The sequence below is a fragment of the Schistocerca piceifrons genome, chromosome 11 (assembly GCF_021461385.2).
Source record: "Schistocerca piceifrons isolate TAMUIC-IGC-003096 chromosome 11, iqSchPice1.1, whole genome shotgun sequence".
Classification (NCBI taxonomy): Eukaryota; Metazoa; Arthropoda; class Insecta; order Orthoptera; family Acrididae; genus Schistocerca; species Schistocerca piceifrons.
The window spans coordinates 28397092-28417615 of NC_060148.1; the positions used below are offsets into that span (position 1 = coordinate 28397092).

At 38.9% G+C, this 20524-nt stretch overlaps 1 long non-coding RNA gene across 1 annotated transcript in view; it reads right to left on the reverse strand.

Annotated features, from left to right (window-relative positions):
* Positions 1-322: 322 nt before the first annotated feature.
* The window catches only part of LOC124720468, a 44299-nt gene continuing 24097 nt past the window's right edge, over positions 323-20524 (reverse strand). The window contains exon 3 of the long non-coding RNA XR_007006168.1: positions 323-399. This is a non-coding gene — a long non-coding RNA (uncharacterized LOC124720468). The remainder of the gene's footprint in view (positions 400-20524) is intronic.

Here is a 20524-nt window from a genome sequence, read left to right on the forward strand (position 1 = left end):
ATGCAGTTAGATTTTCGCCATCACCCTCCAATTTTTTGTTACAGTGGTTTTTAAATGCCTATATCTAAAAACAGAGACTATGGTGATCTACACTAAATTTAGGCAATATATAACACACTTAATGCCATAAAACTATCTTACTCTAGTGTCCTGGGCCTAATGTACATTTTTACAAGAAAAATTGCAACATTCATTTGCTGATGATGTTGACAGTGGAGGGTTGAGTCTTTGTGATAACTTCCATCTGTGGGATGCATATCTTTGACGCTTCAAAAGCCAACAGTAGTCACTTAACATTGAAGTGCTCCACTTACCTTTGTTAGTGGCTTTCCATTTGCAAAATGTCCTGATGGAACCTGTGTTCGTCACTAACTGCTTCCAAATTGGTAGGGAAGAAATCTAAATGAGAATGAAGGAAGTGCATTTTAGTGTCATTCTGCATCCAAGATTTTCATAGTTCTCTAGAAGAGTTCCCACTCATACATCATTGTTTTCTGCTCTTGTATTCCCTAGGAAACCTGCAATGACATCCTTAAAAGAACGCTAGGCTGCAAGTTCTGACTGACTTTTCTTCTTCTTTTTTTTTTCTTTTTTTTTTTTTTCAAAGTTCTTATCATGCATTGACTAACTAATTTGTGGGCCAATAAAAATCCCCTCTTTCAGTTTGGCATCACTTAATTCGGGAGCACTTCCCATAGATAAATGAAACCATTAGCATTTGTCTCCATTCCCTTGACAGAATTCTTCATTAGGCCAAGCTTAATATGCAGTGAGAAGCCACATTAACGTTTTCTCTCCCTGGAGCCAATTTGTCTCTTGGTGGCCACTGTTTAACTGTATAATGTTTATCTGATGTACGGCTGTCCCAAGGACAAAGGAAATAGCAATACCTTGTGAAACCACTTTGGAGACCAGTTAGTAAACCAATGACCTTAAGATCACGGTGTATTTTCAAATTTTTTTGTCCTTATACTTAATAGCTTCAACTGTCTATGACAAATATATGTAGTTCTCTTTCATAGTCACAGAGTATCCAACAGGTCCAGATGGAAATGTATTACCATTATGCAATAGTACAACCTTCAGACTTGTCTTGGAAGTGTCAATAAACAAGCACCACTCAGCAGCATCGTATGTTATGTCCAACTGCTTCATTAATCCTACTACATCACTACAAGCACAAACGTTACCTACCGTGCGGTAATATGTCATCAGATCTTTACTACATTGCCTAAAGCGAGTAATTCTTGTTTCTTCATGAAGTACGTTCCATTCCTTAAGACATGAAGATAAAATTTCTACGTACTCTTTGGATAAGCATAAATCACAAACTAGGTCATTCAAGTCTACTTGTGTAATTCAATGTGGTCTTTGTTCTGGATAGTGCTCCTCTTCCCTTGATTGACATTGTGCTTCCCCAGAGTTTTCATATTCATGATCACAATTAGGTACTTGTTCCCATACTAGTGGAGGAGTTGCAATTGGCGGGTCTTCACCGTGGGGAACAGGGCTAATTGCTGAGGGTGGGTTAGGGTACTTAATAATCTCCTTATTCTTTGATGAAAAGCCAGTTACTGTAGTCAAACAGAAGTAGCAGTCATCAACACGATTTTGAGGCACTCACCAGATCATCGGTATGCTAAATGGTAAGTGCTCTTTTTTTCCTTTCATCCATTGTGTTAGTTTAGAATTGCACCTAGTGCAAGTTATATGAGGTGTCCAATCTTTATCCTGATCCCCCAGTTGGCATCTGAAGTATAAATGATACGACGTAAGTTAGAAATTGGTCGTCTTTTTTCCCTTGGCGTGAATTCACCACACATATAACATCAATCGGGATGGTTTGTACGTCCACATTTTGATTTCTTCGTGTTGTATTTTCAATGCCTACAAAACACTTTTCTTTTGTATGAATTTAGCTGGATCAATTTCTGAAAAAGAAAAGACTTGAGGTAATATAGAAGGAAGAGTAAGCAAATGTATGTGACATGACATTATAGAATTAAGTTTTATATGTACTTTGTCTGTACCAAAACCACTGTTGACTAGTGTAATGGTAGCATCTGCATGTTATGTCTTACTGCTCATTTCCATTTTATCAATTATGCTGCACTTACATGATTTGGAAGTTTTAAATTGTTTTCTATTACTAAAAATTTAGCTACAATATATGTCAAGGACGGTGGTGTGCTAAAGTGACAAAAATAGTTGTTTCATGCCTTCTCCCTATGATTTCATAAATCCTTTATGGCAGACCACTCAGTTTTAAACATACATGTCTTAGTTACTTGATGCACTATTATGTTTTATACACCAATGTGAAACAACAATATTTACAGACATGTTGATCACTTAGAATTGTATACTAGTGATTAGTAAAACAAGTTTTGTAAATACTATTTAATGTATAATTAGTGTATGCCTTACATCACAATATTTTATGAATGGATGTAGGATATGTTCACGTGTCTTTCACATCTAACTTTCCTTCCGCAGTTACGTCTTTCACATTCTTCATAAATAATGAAATGTACATTATCTTAGTTTGTTATAGGTTCCTCTTACAGAAATACTACACTGAGAAATAATGGGATTATGTATAAGTATAAAGGAGACACTGAATACGTTTATTGCATCTTATTGAGGTGGTGCATTTCTGTATCATGGGTGATCAAAAAGTAATGGGAATTTTTCTTATTCTTAAAGAATCTTCATTTATTCATCATCATCATCATCATCAACAACAACATCACTTTTGTGCCCTCCAAAGTAATCTTCCTCACTACCAGCACCGTTTCCAATCTTGGAAGATCTTCTGCAGCTCACTTTTCGTTACGATGTTCAGCTCCTTCAGCGATTCTGTATTTATCTCAACAACAGTGGTAAAATAACGATTTTTCATGGTTGTCTTCAGACTCGGGAATAGAGAGAAGTCTCAGGGATTCATGTCCATTGAGGCAGCATAATGGTTTTGTTTTTTGCCAAAAAATCATGAATGAGCATTGAGATACGAGATGGAACATAATCACGATGCAATTTCCACAAGTGGTTTTGCGACAGTTGTGGTTGTTTTCTTCGAATTGCTTCATACAAATGACACCTAACTTACAGTTAGTATTTATTATTGATCGTATGACCATAAAGCAGGAGCTAATGATGCACTATCCCATTATAATTGAAAAAACAGTGAGAAGAACCTTCACATGTGATCAGACTTTTTTGGTCTTTGCTCTTCAGGCAGTTTCCATTGGCACGGTTGGGTCTTAGTTTCAATGTCATACCTGTATACCCCTGTTTCGTCACCTGTTATAACCTTCTTTAGAAGTTCTGAACTGTAGTCGACTTCATTCAGCAGTTCCTGAATGATTACACAATGTCGTCTTTGGTCAGAATTCAACAATTTTGGAGCAAACTTTGCTGCTACACATTTCATTCCCCAGTTGCCTATTCTCTTTTTATAATGAGTTTTTGCTTACAGTGGAAATTTATTTCTGTTATTAATACGTTACATTTTGCACACTCAAAAAAATTTCTTGGCGTGAATCAAAGGACATGCCAACATCATCAGCAACCTCTCTGACAGCGATTCGATGTCCAGGCTGGTCGTCATCTTCAATGTCTTCTTGACACTCTTTGAAACGTTTATACCACTTGTAAACTCTTTGACTTACTTTGCAGGATGAACTAGGATCAGAATACCAGATCACCAATTTTTTTAAAACCTAGTGCTGGTCTGGAGCAGGTAACAGAGGATTTAGGATCACTTTGCAAAGATTTCACTAAGGAAGGCGCTGTGGTTATAGTGGGTGGGGCAGGTAACAGCATTGGCAGAGATCCTGGCTACAGTATAGAGTGTGACCTGGCAAAGATTGTATCAGCATCGAAGCATACTAGTGTTGAATTTGTATCTGTTCTTGGACGCAATGACCGACCACATTTGAACTCTTCTGTCAAAAGAGTTAATTTGGAGCTGGAACGGCTGCTTATGTCGGGTGCAGGGTCACACATTGGTGTGGTTCCTGTTGATTCTCTCAGTAGGTGGGATTATACTAGGCATGGCCTTCACCCCAACAGGAAGGGGAAGGGTAAATTTGCTGGGAAAATAGCAGGAAAGTTAAAGGGGGGAGGCACTGTCATGAGTGGTAAAATATCAGTGGGTATGGGGTTCAGAAAAGACCCTTTTTTAGGGTAGGGAGGACAGAAAGCAACCAAATTATAAGAGAGGTTAGAACAGAGAAAAACATTCAGCTTGAGAAAGAAACCAAAAAACATAATTCTAGCTTATTACATCAACATAAACAGCTATTGGTTAAGAATTTTTAACAGTCAACAGATATTTTAACTCTACCCAATTTTAACTCAGTCAATGTGAAATGTTGGCTATCTTTATTGCATCAAAATATTCGAGGACTGGGAAATAAAATTAATGAATTAACTATCTACATAGATGAATTAGAGTCTTCACACCCAGCTGACATAATCTGCCTCTCTGAACATCATGTGACCACTGGTATAGAACTTTTAAGTGTTACAGGGTTTAGGTGAGCATCTCACTTTTGTAGATCAGAAATGGAGAAAGGAGGAGTTTCCACATTCATCAGGAACTGTCATACATTTAAGAACATAGACATTCATAAATTTTGCCTAGAACAGCATATGGAAGCATGTGCAACAGAAGTAGAATTTCACAAAAAATCCTTCATAATATTAAGTGTATATCGAGCACCTGCAGGTAACTTTCATCTGTTTGTAAACCACCTTGAAGCTGTACTGGCCCATTTAACAACCAAAAACAAAGAAATAGTGGTTGCTGGTGATTTCAATGTAGATTTCCTTAAAGACTCTCCCAATAAGAACTTATTTGAGTTAGTAACACTATCGTTCAACTTAATTCCCACTGTAAAAGCCGGCCACGGTGGCCGAGTGGTTCTCGGCACTTCAGTCCGGAACCGCGCGACTGCTACAGCCGCAGGTTCGAATCCTGCCTCGGGCATGGATGTGTGTGATGTCCTTAGGTTAGTTAGGTTTAAGTAGTTCTAAGTTCTAGGGGACTGATGACCTCTGCTGTTAAGTCCCTTAGTGCTCAGAGCCATTTGAACTTTTTGAACCCACCGTAAAGTTCCCCACTAGGGTAGCCAATTGCTCACAAACAGCCATTGATAATACCTTTATAGAAAAGTCCAATGAACAAAATTATATTACAAAACCAGTAGTCAATGGCCTCTCAGACCATGACATGCAGTTCCTTCTGTTAAATGTTAATACTGGACAGGATATAAAATCTGTTAAACCTGAGCTGAAGAGGGTAATCAGTAAGCCAAAAATTGATTATTTTAGGACACTCCTCAGAGACATTCACTGGACTGATGTTTACAGTGCTCATGGCATGAATGAAAAATATAACACTTTTGCTAATAAAGTGCTTACCTTATTCGAACACTGTTTTACCCCAAAACTTAACAAAGGTTAGAGCAAAGTCTACAGAGAAGCCATGGATTACTCAAGGAATAGGGGTATCTTGTAAAACAAAAAGAAAACTGTATCTGTCAATCCGAAACAGTTACGATGTTGATGCTATAGCACATTACAAGAAATACTGCAAAATATTAAAGACTGTAATACGGACATCAAAGCAAATATATTACAAGGAAAAGATAGTCATATCAGATAACAAAATAAAGGCAATATGGGATATAGTGAAGGAGGAGACCGGTAGAACCAGACATGAACAAATAGCATTAAGAGTAAATGATACATTGGTGACAGATGTGTATAGTGTTGGAGAACTTTTTAACAAACATTTTATAACTGTTACTGAAAAGCTGGGGTTGTCAGGTTCAGTAGATGCAGCTGTGGAATACCTCAGACCAGACATTTCAAGTAACTTCCATAATATGAATTTTACCCTCACTACCCCAGCAGAAATAATTAATGTCCATCATAAAATCTTTAAAATCAAAAATATCTAGTGGGTATGATGAAATATCAGCTAAGGTAATTAAAGAATGTGATTCTGAGCTAAGTAACATATTAAGCTATCTGTGTAACCAGTCATTTATCAGTGGAATATTTCCTGAATGGTTGAAATATGCTGAAGTTAAGCCACTGTTTAAGAAGGGAGATAAAGAAATAGCATCAAATTTCCATCCAATTTCACTGTTGCCAGCATTCTCAAAAATTTTAGAAAAAGTAATGTACAGTCGTCTTTATAACCATCTTATCTCAAATAACATACTGTCAAAGTCACAGTTTGGATTTCTAAAGGGTTCTGATATTGAGAAGGATATCTACACATAACAGTGAAAATGTGCTTAATTCATTAGACAAAAAATTGCAGGCAACTGGTATATTTTGTGATTTGTCAGAGGCATTTGACTGTGTAAATCACAATGTCCTTTTAAATAGAATAGAATTAGTCTTTCAGTATTTTTCATACAATTGGATTCGTCAAAGTTTACAGAGGGTTTTAGTTTCAGTACAATATTCACAAATAAATTAGAATATTATAGTGTAACAGGAAATGTTGCAAAATGGTTCAAATCTTATATCTCTGGGAGGAAACAAAGGGTGTTATTAGGAAAGAGACACGTATCAAGCTATCAGGCATCATCCAACTGGGAACTAATTACATGTGGGGTCCTACAAGGTTCCATTTTGGGGCCCTTACTTTTTCTTGTGTACATCAATGACCTTTCATCAGTAACATTACCAGATTCCAAGTTAGTTTTGTTTGCCGATGATACAAACATTGCAATAAATAGCAAATCAAGTGTAGTCTTAGAAAGATCAGCTAATAAAGTATTTGTGGACATTAATCACTGGTTCCTAGCCAATTCTTTGTCGCTAAACTTTGAAAAAACACACTACATGCAGTTCAGAACTTGTAAGGGGTGTCCCATGAGTATATGCCTAACATATGATGACAAGCAGATAGAAGAAGTGGACAGTGTTAAATTCTTGGGATTACAGCTTGATAATAAATTCGACTGAGAGGAGCACACCACAGAACTGCTGAAGTGTCTTAACAAATCTCTATTTGAAATGCGAAATTTGTCAGACATAGGAGACATAAAAATGAAAAAGCTGGCATACTATGCTTACTTTCATTCCATAATGTCATATGGGATTATTTTTTGGGGGCAATTCATCAAGCCAAGCTGAAGTTTTCCGGGTACAAAAACGTGCAGTAAGAGTTGTATGTGGTGTGAACTGAAGAACATCCTGCAGAAGCCTGTTTAGGGAACTAGGTATACTAACTACTGCTTCCCAATATATTCATTCCTTAATGAAATTTGTCATTAAAAATATATCACTTTTTCAAACCAACAGCTCAATTCATGGAATCAATACCAGAAATAAGAATAATCTTCACAAGGATTTAAAGTCACTTAGTCTTGTACAAAAAGGTGTACATTATTCAGGACCACACATTTTGAATAACTTGCCAGCAGCCATAAAAAGCTTAAAAACCAATGAAATTCAGTTTAAGAGAAGCCTAAAGGATTTATTGGTGGCCAACTCCTTATACTCCATTGATGATGAATATCTCAGTAAAACCAACTGATAAGCACAATATAACTTCTGCACATTTCAGTGCAGTAATGTGTTCATTGTAAATAAGTATTATAGTAGTTGTATTACACGTTTATTAACTTATAAATAAATAAATAAACTTTTTTATTTTAAACTCAGTGCATTAGTATTTGTAAAATGACCCTTTCATATAGTGTTCATTAAGAAAATGACGATCATTCCACTTGGGACCTGTGGAATGGTACATTAGCTTATTTTAGTCGTAAATATTTGTCATGTATTGTTGTTTTTCTGACATGTTCTACATCCTGGAGGACCACCTCACTATGGATCAATTGGAATGAAAGTAAATCTAATTTAATCTAATAATAGATTTGCCAGAAGCCACAGTCTACATTTCAAATGCTGCACTGCACTTTATTCTATTTTTCAAGCAAAATTTAATACAAACCTTCATCCATCTTTTTCAAAAGTAAAAATTCACTGAGCACTTGAAAACACCTGTAACCTTTTCAGCTGTCAACAATAAACTAAATATTCAAAACAAGTGAGACTGCAAATACACAAAAATGTTCAAATGTTTGTGACTTAACTGCTAAGGTCATCAGTCCCTAAGTGTACACACTACTTAACCTAAATTATGCTAAGGACAAACACACACACACCCATGCCCGAGGGAGGGCTCGAACCTCCGCCGGGACCAGCCGCAAAGTCCACGACTGCAGCGCCTTAGACCGCTCGGCTAAGCCAGCGCAGCTACTGAAAATATACATCAGGAATATGTGTACCAATAAAATAAAACAAATTTGAAAAATGAATGCATGAAGCCCCCAAAATTCCCTTATTTTTCAGTCACACCTTGTATGTACTGCATTTTAGGTAAAGAATATGACAATATACATCCCTCTCTGATCCCCATTTTTCCTTGATAAAACTAAAGGCATGCAAAATATTTTATCACCATGACATGTTGTTCTTATAACTGTTCATAATGTGTGTCACTTAAAATACATACTTGGATTTATACCTTCAATATGTTTAAATACTGAAACCGTTCTTCTTGATTTCAGAGATGTGCTGTTAGGTACCTAGGCACTATCTTTAAAAAAGGTGACAGAACTGTGATAACTACTATGGAACATCCCTTCTGTCTGCTGCTGGAAAAATATTTGTTCGAATTCTATGAGACCTCCTGGTACCTCTCACTGGAGCTTGTTGACTTGAAACACATTGTGGATTTCGACCTAATTGCAGTACCACAGATGTGATTTTTCCGTGCCAGACAAATGTGGGAGAAGTGTAAAGAATGACTATGTCCTCTATACATGATATTCATAGATCTTGTAAAGGCTTTCAATTCAGTCATGAGAGATGCCTTGAGGAAGTTCTTAGCTAAAATAGGTTGTCCTGTGAAGTACATTAGCATTCTTAAGACTACTGCATGTGCAGTGTTACGTGGCTTTATGCTTAATTTCAGACTTACTATTTTATCAGTTGATTTGTTTTCACCACGTAACGCCCGCTGTTTACGTCCTCCTTCGTTGCTGAGCGATGTATCACTTTTCGTTCTGACACCGTAACTCTTCCTTTCCTATATCTTTACTACTTTTTATCTATATAAATGGTGAACTATTGGTTTTGCCGTTTAACAACTTTTTAATAACTGTGGAAGTATTACAGGCATTCGGTCCTACTTACTGTGTCACCCGCCTATTCGTTTTACATGAACCTTTCGCGACTCGATCGATCTGTTTACAAAGAGAAAGCAGAAAATCTCTTCCTTTCACGTTGTCCAACAATGATGTAGGAAGCTCGACGCCCTCGTGGCCCAGGCTCTTCCACGGCTCGCAGTAGTTTGCAGCATTCATTTTATTCCTTGCCCACTTACCGCTACGTCGAACTTTCGTGGTGATCGTCAGGCAACGTCTTCCACGTTATCTGCAACATAAATAAACTTTCTTCCCACAGTATTTCTGAAAACCCAAAAACAAACTTAAAGAACATAATAATAATAACTGTTCTTACAATTATTTGTATAAGTCTCGGTCGATTTAATGAGGGGTGGGACAGCCCTAAGCCATGTGACACCACACATGATAACGCCAGCAATAGCCCCAGAGAGAATTTTGAAGTCACAACAGATGTGAATTAAGTTTGTGTGATAGTTCCCACTTTGTTTTCAATATTTGTTGGACCTATACTCCATATTGTCCACAGGAACCTGCCATAGGGCATAGAAATAGAATACATTACTGGTTGTGATTTGTTCAGTCTCAACAGATTATGGGCCAAGACTAAAGTATCCACTACAATCATCATTGAACTTCATATGCAGATGATGAAGTTGTTCTTGCCAATTCAGAAGCAGATCTACAAGCTATCCTCAAGGCATCTGTTGAAGCATTGTAGGTCTAAGCCTTAAGATCCAGAAGATGCAAGTCGTATGTTGACCTGCACCCGTCTCTGTTGCCATACCCACAAGAATCACAGTCCAAGGCAAAGTCCTGCAGAACATAGAACACTTTCTGTACCTTGGCAGCCATCTTTCAGCAAATGCATATATGCTGGAATACAGTATCGCCTCAAATGTGGCAGTATGGCTCTTGGTTGTTTTCATGTAAGGGATTTTGGTAACCGTAATATCAGCATTAAGGCCAAGCCCTATGTTACCATATACCATCTTTTCGTATATAGGTTCAAAATACAGCAGTTATCACCCATAGTTATAAACATGAACTGAAAATAGTCTCTACAACAACATTTACATTGTTGAAAAATAAGCAGAATTCAATTATAATCACTATACTTGACCTATATAACTCCAAATGGGTGTGCTACTTAATGAAAGCCCACTGAAAGCAGTTCTGTGCTGGCATAAAATTTCATTCTCTATCTCATCCACTTTATGACCTGCAGCATTCAAATTATCTAACTGTGTAACCACATGCTCAACAGGTAAACTCAGAGCAAGTTCCATTATATTCCTTTTTCTTGATTAACAACGCAACACTCTTTGTCCATATTCAAGTTTGCAACTAAATCATTATTTGTCATGCTTGTTCTAATGTAATCTATTTGAGCACCATATTCTCTGCATTTGCCCTGGAATTTCAATTTACCTGCACCATGAATAACTACATCAGTGGGTTCATTGTCACTGTATAGCACTGTAAGACCCTAATCTTTTGGTGCTACAAATAACTATTCATTACCTCTTACTTGTGTCCAAACACTTTCATTTACTACAATATAATTTTGAAGACAATATTTGCATTTCCCTGTAACATTCTTGCTTCCCACATCTCATGATCAAATGTTGACAAGAGAACAAATGTCTGTTTACACACTCTGTGGCTTTGATCTACCTATTTACGCAATAACTGATCATTACTCAGCTTCACATACTTCCTTTTAGCATCATCTGTTAACAGTATTTATTTCTCTGGGGCTATATACATAAATAAGTTCCCTTCCATTAACTTTTACAGGAAGTGGCCAAATTTTGTGCATGTCAAAACATTCTACTATCTACCAAGGGAATATTTAATACATAACTTAAGATATTTCCAGCAGTGCATACATCTAGAATCTAGATCGATTACTTTAAGAAGTTGATAACCATTGTGCCCTGTAAGTGCTATTGGGAATCTCTTGCCATCTTTTATCAAATGTAGATATTTTGCTATTTGCACAGGATTGATTAAGTGTCGTTCCAAAATACCTTTTTGTGCATTTACAATTGCTGTAATTAGTAAATCATATTCCCATTCAAGCTCACTGAAGGTAGCCATCAGTTGCTCATTAATGGTTATCAATATAAGAGGGTCACTCCAAAAGAAATGCACACTATTTTTTTTTAAATTCGTCTTTTATTCTACATGTTCGAAAGTTTCACAGTGTGTAGATGCATCCTTTAGGAACAATATTTTCATTTCTCCACATAATTTCAATCCCTCTCAACTGCCCTACACCATCTTGGAACCAGCGCCTGTATACCTGCGCAATAAAATTCTGGACCAACCAGTTGGAGCCACTGTTTGGCAACGTGCACAGAGGAGTCATCATCTTCAAACCTTGTTCCACAAAGAGAGTCAGTTTCCCAAAGAGATGATAGTCACATGGAGCCAGGTCAGGACTGTAAGGCGGGTGTTTCAGTGTTGTCCATCCGAGTTTTGTGATTGCTTCCACGGTTTTTTGACTGACATGTGGCCGTGCATTGTTGTGCAGCAGCAAAACTTCCTGCTTTCGCCGATGTGGTCGAACACGACTCAGTCGAGCTCGAAGTTTCTTCAGTGTCGTCACATATGCATCAGAATTTGTGGTGGTTCCACTTGGCACGATGTCCACAAGCAAGAGTCCTTCAGAATCGAAAAACACCGTAGCCATAACTTTATCAGCAGAAGGTGTGGTTTTGAATTTTTTTTTTTTTTTTCCTTGGGTGAATTTGCATGATGCCACTCCATTGATTGCCTCTTCATCTCTGGTGAAAAATGATGGAGCCATGTTTCATCACCTGTCACATATCTTCCAAGAAATTCACCTCCACCATTCTCGTGCTGTTCCAAAAGTTCGCTGCATACTGTTTTTCTTGTTTCTTTGTGAGCCACTGTCTACATCCTGGGAACCCACCTGGCACAGACCTTTTTTAAGGCCAACACTTTCAGTATTCTGCAATCACTTCCTTCCCCTATCCCAACGTATCATGATAATTCGTTCACTGTGATGTGTCTGCCAGCAGTCACCAATTCGTTAACTCTCTACACATTGTCTGGAGAGTGTGCAGTACGGGGCCTGCCACTGCGAGGACAATCCTCAATATTGCCGTGCCCGCTTTCATCACCTAACCTGCTTGCCGACCGACTAACTGTACTGCGATTGACAGCAGCATCTCTGTACACCTTTTTCAACCTCTTGTGGATATTTCCCACTGTCTCATTTTCACAGCTCTCTGTAGCCTTCTGTCAGTGCTATTCTTGAACTGTGTGATGAGCTGACTGTGCCTTTTCAGCACGTGTATAATGACCTGTTTGTTTCTCTCTATGGAATTTTCTGTTTGATTAAAAATTGCTAACATGGCTTTTGCTATTGTAATTTTCCCTCTGGTTAACCTTAACATCTATTTTTGCTGTCCGTCTGGCACATCAATTTTTGCCTTCAAACAAAATGCATCATCTTCATCTTGATTTTCCCAACATTTGGTATTCCACATTCTTTATTGATGACGAGCTAATTGTCCTTAGACTTTGAGATTCCTCTGTTTTACCAATGTGCCATTGTAATGACTGTTATGCACTTTCACACTCTAAAGCACTCATGTTAAGTAGAGTTTATCTTCTCCGGCAAAATCCTACAGCTCTGGTATTTCATACTTTAGTGTTTTCAAATTTATTCTTCAATTGTACTAAACTGAAATAACTTAATATTCTCCATGTTACACTGTAAAGATTGACTTTCCCCATGTCATAATATAATCATGGGACGACTGGAGTTTTGTTAACTGTCGATTCAGATGTTGTGCTACTGTTTGGACCAAAGTAGTCCTGAATGCTAGTACATTAATTCCCATTACCAGATGTGTTGCCACCATCCTGTAATTAAAAGAATTCTTTTCGTGATTGCTGTGTACTGTCACATTCTTATTCCCTCTTAAGTGTATGACCACATTTGGTTCCTCAATTTGTTTTACAATATATGGGCGTCACCATTGACTGTCAGTTTGATCTTCTTCTAGTGTACATTTGGTCAAATAACAGAACTTTATTTTGTGGTCAGAACTCTTTTGGATGTTGCATTCTGTCATATTATTTATTTTTCAATTTAGTCTCAGTGTTAAAAGTTTGTGTACACAGGTGCGTAGTTTTTATTTGCTCTTTTAACTCAAGCACATAATTTTGATAACTGTAAATTATTTTTGCTGGATTCTTTTGTAAAACTTCCAGTATATATCTCTCCTAAATAACTCATGAGAAGTGCACCAAGTTGCACTATGCAGTATGTGTTGAACATGAAAACCACATACAGGATCTAGGTAACCCAGTCAATCTGTGCTCAGTCAATGTAATGTCTGACTTTTGCAGTTAAGGTTCTGTGCATTCTTTGTAACACTCCATTACTCAGTGGGTGGTAGTACATGGTTTGGATTTTCTCTATATGCAGTAGTTGCATACTCTTCGCATTGTTTCACTAGTAAAGTAGTATGGGTAGTATGCCAGACTTCAAAATAATCTTCTCCACTAGCACGCTTGCTACCATTTCTGCATCTTGTTTCTCGATAGGTTATGCAACTAAAAGTTTCATCAGAGCATCCTGAAAGGTAAAGATCTACTTAGTACTCCGAACTGTTTAGAAAAGTGGATCTATGATATCTGTATCGCATCTTTCAAAGACATGCTCAGTGGTTGTTATTTCCATTACCATTTTCATTTTATTCTGAGAAATTTTGTTGTTTTGACAGCTTTCACATTGGCGAATATACTGTTCTTCAGCTTTTATGCCCTCCCACATACAATATTTCTGTATCCTATCATAGGTTCTCCCTTTTGCTTGATGACCACCAGTAGGTGGATCATGGCTTCCCGATTGCTGTCTTTTCTTCTGGAGCCAAGCTAGCAGCTGGTTCCCGCTCAGTTATGTTCTCCATTATGACTTGTATGTTACCCTCACCCATATGGTGTGGGTTTCTGTCCTCGTTTATCTTTGTTTCTCTAGAAGGTCCATCAGCATCACCTCTTGGGAGGTCAGGTTTCTGATTCTAGAGAGCTACCATCTGCAACTTGATTTCACTTACCACTGTATGTAGAATTTGATAATCATTCTCTAGTTTCAGTCTAAATTTCAACAATATTGATGACAGATCTGAAATGCAACTTAACCCACGAAAGTGGTTTGTGATCTGTACATACTAAAATTTCGGCCAAACAAATACAGTTGGAAATGTTTAACTGACCAGTATATGTGTAGCATCTCCCTCTCAGTTGTGCTGTATGACCATTCTGCTTTGTTTAATTTTCTGGTAGCATATAAGTCGTTGCTTATTTTTCCTCGGATCAAAACGACACCAATTGAGCTCCGGCTCACGTCGGTAGCAACAATAAATTCTTGGGTAAAATTCAGATACTGCAAAATCTGAGGACTTAAAAGATTCTTCTTCAACTGCTGAAATACCTCTCCCTGTTCCTTTCCCCAGCTGTATGCCACTCCTTTCTTGAGGAAGTCCTATAGGGGTTTTGCAATTTTACTATAATTGCTTATAAAATGATAACCCACGTAGCGCCAGAAACGCTTTTAATTGACTGGTAGTCTTTAGCTGTGGATGTTGTTTCACTGCTTTAACCTTTTTGGATCATGTTGAACCCATCTGCTGTAAGAACACCCTCAAAAATGTAACCTCTTGTGCAAGAATTCAGATTTATCCACTTGCAGTTTCAAATTAAAGCATCTAAGTCCCTCAAAGACCCCTTCAAGATGGCTGTTGCATTCTTCTAATGAGGAGCCAAACATTACTACATCCTCTAGATATATATGAAACCTTTTCTTCCCGCAGCCTCATGAACACTGAATTCATTAATTTCTTAAATGTACTGGGGCTGTGTTCAGATGCATTGGTATTATGTTATATTCATATTGTCCATATGGCATACTAAAGACAGTTTTCTCTTGATCTTTCTCATCTAACAGTACTTAATAATACCCCTTCGCTAAATCAGGTGTTGAGAAATAATTTGCTCTACCTAGTGCATCCAAAATTTCATATATTCTAGGGAAGGGACACACACTTAGGTGCTTACAGTATTCTACAATCCATTTTTGTTTCCCACTTGCATTCATTTGCTTTGGGATCATAAGTAGAGGAAAATTCCACATGCTATTACTCAGAACTATAATGTCGATTTGCAACATTTTTTTAATTTCCTCCTGCGCGACCTTTTTTTTGCACAAGTGATATTTGATACGGTCTTGAGCATATTACCCCACCTTCTGCTTCTGGTATCTGCTTCACTGCACATCTTACAACATAAGTATACATCATCTAATTGCCTGGCGATTAAAATATTTCATTGTATGCCGTACAAATTTCCATAAATGACATCTCTTTTCTTGCAGTGCAAATGTTCAACTCTTTAAGATTTTCTTTTAACTTAACTGTCCCTGGACTTTATCTCTGCTTTTACTCCCTTCATGTGTCACACTTTAAATGCCTTCTCAGGTGGTACTCTTCAGACACCAGCACCGGACACTTCATTGATGTACTCTCTTCTGCCACATTTAGCACACTCATTACACATTTTCTGTCTAACTGTTACCAACGCATCGGGTATATAGACTCCTGACCTTATTTCTTGCTTAGGAATGATTGTTTCCAACACATTCATTGCATCTACTTGCACTCTAAACATTGGTTCCTCTCTGTGGCCTGTGATCAATCTCTGCCCTGTTCTTGCCTCTTCTCTCACAGGTTCTCTCCCGCACTGGCATTTCCTTGCTCGTGCGGTTTGCAGCTTCTACCACCGTCGAACTGACTCCAACCGCAGTTGATAGAACTTTCGTCTGCCTTGTTGATCTGAATGCGGACTGACCTTCACTCTGCTGTCTCGTGGCTCCTACTGTACTCCATACAATTCTTTTCAGTTTCACCGCTCTTGCCACTTCCACGTTAACATTTCGCTTTCCCGCACCTCCTGCCACCTTCAAACTGGATCTTCCCGTGTTAGACGTAACTTGCCACTGTTTTGCAACTCCTATCACTACCGAATCGACACATTGGTGCGTCACGTTTCCTATCGCACTTGTACTAATGCGGCGATTGACCACGGCCTCTGCAGTCTGTCACTAACACCTTTTCCACAAAATTGTCTCTCCGGGAGGGGATGTTCCCGTGCTGTTCACAACTCGATTCACTTTTCACAAATCTGTACACTTTTTGCACCGTAATCCATCACATGATTATGTCTAATTAGAAAATCTCTTAACAGGCCCTCCAATGGCAGACCTACATCTGTCCCAGTAACATGAACTTTGTGCCTCACCAACATACTTACTGCAACCTGCAGTTAAATATCTGCAGCAGATTCTGCCTTAGCAACAGGATTAGTGAGTCCTCTGATCCTTCTACTTTCACTCGGATCGCACATTCCGGCATTCCGTAGACTTTTTCTTTTAACTAAACTTATTTGTGCACCATTATCTATCAAAAACCTCATTGAATTCTGTTTTCCTTTTTTACTCCACAATTCTATAAACTTACTGTTATTCATGCAATCAGCTGTAAAATACTTTGCCTGACAAGGTGCAACAAGACTGCCTCGTTATGCCTCTTTTTAGTTTCCCAGCCTCTTATTGCTTCTTTCTTTTTAGTTTTCCAGACTCTTGTTCTTTCTTTCACCAACGTGCACGTTCAGTACATTGCTTTGCATAGTGGCCTCTCTTATTGCATTTAAAACATGTTATGTGCCCTGTGACCAAGTAACTTACACTGGGAACCATTCACTGGCTTTAACGTGTCCATTTCTCAGCAGTTTCCGGTAAATTCCTGGTTTCATTCTGCCAGTGTTAACTCCTTTTTCCATTCCAACTCTGCTATCCTATCTGCCCTTCCTTTTTGCTCTCGAGTTTCCTTTCCGATCGTGTCTCAGTCCACCGTATCTGTCTACGTGCGTGACAGTCTTTTGCTATGTACCCTGACTTACCACAAGCATAGGTCTGTCCTTAACTTGGCATTTCGACTACTTTTCTTACCATCAGTTTTTCCTTTGCCAGTGAAGTACCACTCTTACGCACAGAGGCAATATCGGCAGCTTCGGAGTGTGCTACTGTCCCTCTTCAAGCCCTCACTATTGTTTTAATACATTCATCATAAAGATCCCGTACGAACATCACTCTGCCCAATTTCAGAACCAGAGCGATACTCCCACCTAGCTTCTGTCATTACACCACTAACGGCTTCTCCGAAGTGACGCTGCAAGGCACCGGTGCTCGAACCTCACCGTGCGGTGCTTCCACCACATTCTTGTCCACTTGCAAACATCGTGCGAGTGTAAGAGTTGAACATACGCTTTACAAGCAACATTTCTGCTAAAATATCGTGTATAGCTGGTTGTCAGATCTCCGACTAACAATTTACTCCTGGCAGCTACAACTGTTCCAGACTTAAAAAACTTAAGCAAACATCGTGCCGATCTGAGACCACTAAATTGAACGCTCTATCGCAGTTACCTAAAAACTCATTCAGCTGTACTTCATTGTCATTAAAAGGTTGTGGCAGAAACCTTAATGCGTCACTTAAACTAACGTACTGCCCGGTAGACGACGACTGCGCAACATTACCGTCGATTGCTTCTACCTGCTCGTTTCGCGGCATGCTGTACCGACAAGTTTTCCCACCTGATTCGAGTGTGTCTGCAGTCTGCACTGCCTTCTGTGTCACCTCCCAGCCTCGTGGCCCTCGCTGCCATCCCAGACCGGGCCAGCAGTGCATCTCTCGTTACCTGCTTCCTCGCATCTGGCATGCCCCTCTCCTGTACATTGACCGTCTACGAGTAGAACGCCGTGCTCCCGCGCCTCCAGAACGGCACGTTCCCGTGGCTTACTGCCACCTCGCGTCGCACGTAGTAAAACCGGCACTGTGGTGGACCTTCCCGGCCCGAGAAGATATCGCACCGTGTCCCTCTGGGCAGGCATCCTGTCACGCCTCGTCGTCGATCTGCTTCTCACGTAGTCGACTCTGTAACGAGCCTTCCTGTCCTGTCAGAATCGTCTCCTTCGGGTGCATATGCCTCGAGGCAACTGGGAAGTACAGGAAAAATCTGGGAATTTTTTCATCCGGGAAAAACCCGGGACTTCTGTATTCCATAAATGTTTAAATATCATCCTGTAAATATCATTTCCATGCCGACGACCTCCAGCTCTACCTAAGCGTCAGACCTGAAGATGTAAACACTGCAATCGCTCAGATGAATGATGAACTGTCTTCAGAGGTGACACGGGCGAAAAACCTGGGGCTTAAACTAAATGCAAAAAAGACGCAAGTAATCTTAATAGCCCATCAGAAATTAACAAGTTCAGATTTCCGCGAACGGCTACCTCCTATTCTGCTCGACGGTACTCCGATACCGTATCAGAAAACAGTGAAGAACTTGGGTGTAACTTTGGATGAGCATCTCAACTGGGCGGAGAATACAGTCGCAGTGTGCCGAAAGACGTCTGCTTGTCTCTGTGCTCTCAAAAAGTTTCGTAACATATTTCCACAGGACTTGAAACGCCAGCTCGTGCAAGCACTCGTTCTACCGAACCTCCACTATTGTGATGTGATCCAACAAGGCACGAGTAGTGAAAACAAAAGACGGCTAGAGCTAACCGTGAATACCTGTGTGCGTTACACTTGCAACATTCACCGATACGATCGTGTTAGTGCTTCGTACGCCCAGCTAGGGTGGCTGCGGCCAGACAAATTGCGTGACTACCACACTCTGTGTCTACTTCACCGACTCCTTGTCGCACGAGCACCCCAGTACCTTGCTTCAGAGATTAAAAACCTGTCACGCCATCATAATCGAAACACGAGGTCACTCTTATTTGGTATCCTAACTGTGCCCACTCACAAAACAAAAACTTTTGCAAACTCAGTTGCCGCTGTCCGCCTCTGGAACAAACTGCCCCTTACCTTGCGCAAAATTCGATCTCCTGCTGCTTTTAAGAAGAAGTTGAAGCATTTCCTACTATCATCCTCATAAAGTTTTCCACAAAATTAATGTACAAGGCCAATCCTCTCATCTGTCAAATAGCAAAGCTAGCGTCTCCTACCTTCCTCTTCATCTATCTCTATTAGCCACGCAATCTTCTTTTCCTTTATATTTCCTTAATTATGTATCATCATGTCTCTCTATTCTTCTCCTCGCTTCACCATGAGTCTCCCTCATACTCCCTGCTGCCAGCACTCCTATCTAAAATCTGTCTCTTCAATAATGTCTTATTATCACAGTACTTACGATCTACGAATATATATATGTATTTTTCCAGGTGTACCTTTCTAATTGTTTATTTCACTTTTTGTACTAGATGTCATTTAACATGCCTACTTAAACATATGAATGTAAAATAAGTAGAATGCCTGGTTAGATGTAACAGAGGGCCTGATGGCCCTAATCTTGCCAGGTTAAATAAATAATTAAATAATTTTTTGTAATTGTGCCTGGAAAGAACTGTTAATCTAATAAAGAACTTTACTGCAGCCCACTACTGCAGAATAATATTTCAGCTGTAAAACGTAAATGAAAGAATAACACTGACACAAAACTTTAGTTGCAAAGAAAATACTCCATTTACAACAGCAAAACACAGTGCACACACTCAAGATTCTACTAACAGCAAAGTGTGTCAAAGGCATTAGGCTGAAAACCAGGCAATACTTTGTAACAACAAATTGCTTTCGATGAGCGTGACTTTGGAACTGTTTACATATCTAACACGTCTCAGGAAAATACCACAATCGGTGATTTTCAAAGTATTACTTTCAAAACTAATTTTCTTTTGCGCGAGGTGAATTGCATTGCATATGATAATGTTTCTTAAATCACAGAGCGTTTGACTCTCACTCAAAACTTAATACTTTGAGGAGCAACCACTCAGAAAAATTTCAGGCCCGAAAGACCAGCCATTTGTGTCATTAATTAAAATTGTACTCGTACATTTGTGTGTAATATGTCTTGAAGGGTATCACGTGCTAAAAGAAAATAAGATTAGTTTTTCTTATTTGTTTAGTTATTTCATAGATTACAAATTATACAGTAGCAATGACAAAGTATAATGATCCTTTTAAAAAAAGTACAAGGTTCTTTGGCAGTTTCACACTTAATTGGTTTTTATGTGGAACTGTCAAAGTGCTGGACAGGACGTGTATTGAGCCAGTTAACCCGTGAAATGTTCATTGCACAGCAGTGAAACTTATAATAGTGCTTGTCAGAAGTATTCCGTTGCTGCAATCTGAGCTGTGTCA